Raw genomic sequence first — 962 nt, forward strand, 5'->3', positions numbered from 1 at the left:
TGAGGCTCGACTCAATGAATGTGTGCGTGCAGAGGTGCGCCAGTGCGCTATTGTGCGTGCTGTGAGGGAGGGAGCAACTCCATCATCACGTGGGAATGTTTGTACTTTCTGGCACACTGAACAGAGAGAGAAAGAGAGAGTGTGTCTTTGCCCTCGTCTCTCTCTCTCTTAGCCCTCATTTCTATGCAAACTCTACAGACTCTGCAGTGTGGTCGCCATGGATATGCAGAATGCCTCATTCACAAACTAAACTAAAGGAGAGGAATTTCAATGGTTGTGGTGGTAATGCTGATGGGAGGGGAGGGTATGGCATCTGACAAAGTGGGGGCAAAGATATACTTGCAACTTGAAAACGGTTTCCATCGTGTAAACTATCATATTCAACGCTCTGCAGTGCAAATTTTGAGCTTTTGAACAGGCAGAACTATAAGTACACCTTTAACAAGAATACAGCTCAAACGTACTCAAACATATTCATCATATCTCTGACGTGCCTTTGATAATAAGCAGCCATGAAAGACAAGAAGAATGTTTTATGTGTACGGCCCTTTAATCTGTGTGCCAGACAGGACCCATCCTTCCTTCAGGAGATAGGAGGTGTAACATCACCCGCAACACTTTGATGCTCCTCTTGGCTGAGGCTCCCAAGCTTTTTCATCATACCTCCACTCCTCCTCTTCATCTCACAAAAACACATTGAAGGAGGATTTCTGTTTTCTGAAGTCCCTCCCCTCCGACCTTCTCTTCGAATCCGCTTACAGGGTGAGCGAGGGAGAGAACGCATCGGAAAAGGGGGAAAAACTACAGGTGTTATGCTAGGACATAACTCCTGCATACCTGCCATTGTCAAGCCTGTCACCTCAAAGAAAAGAGGTGTATCACTGAACTCTGCCTGGGGGGAGACCACTGCAACAGCAGTACAGATGGGTGATTTCAGGAAACCACTCAGCTATTAAATACAG

This window comes from Centroberyx affinis, unplaced genomic scaffold (assembly GCF_046629955.1).
Source record: "Centroberyx affinis isolate AG114_WGS23_722 - 3 ecotype Tasmania unplaced genomic scaffold, CSIRO-AGI_Caff_v1 ptg001619l_1, whole genome shotgun sequence".
NCBI classification, from domain to species: Eukaryota; Metazoa; Chordata; class Actinopteri; order Beryciformes; family Berycidae; genus Centroberyx; species Centroberyx affinis.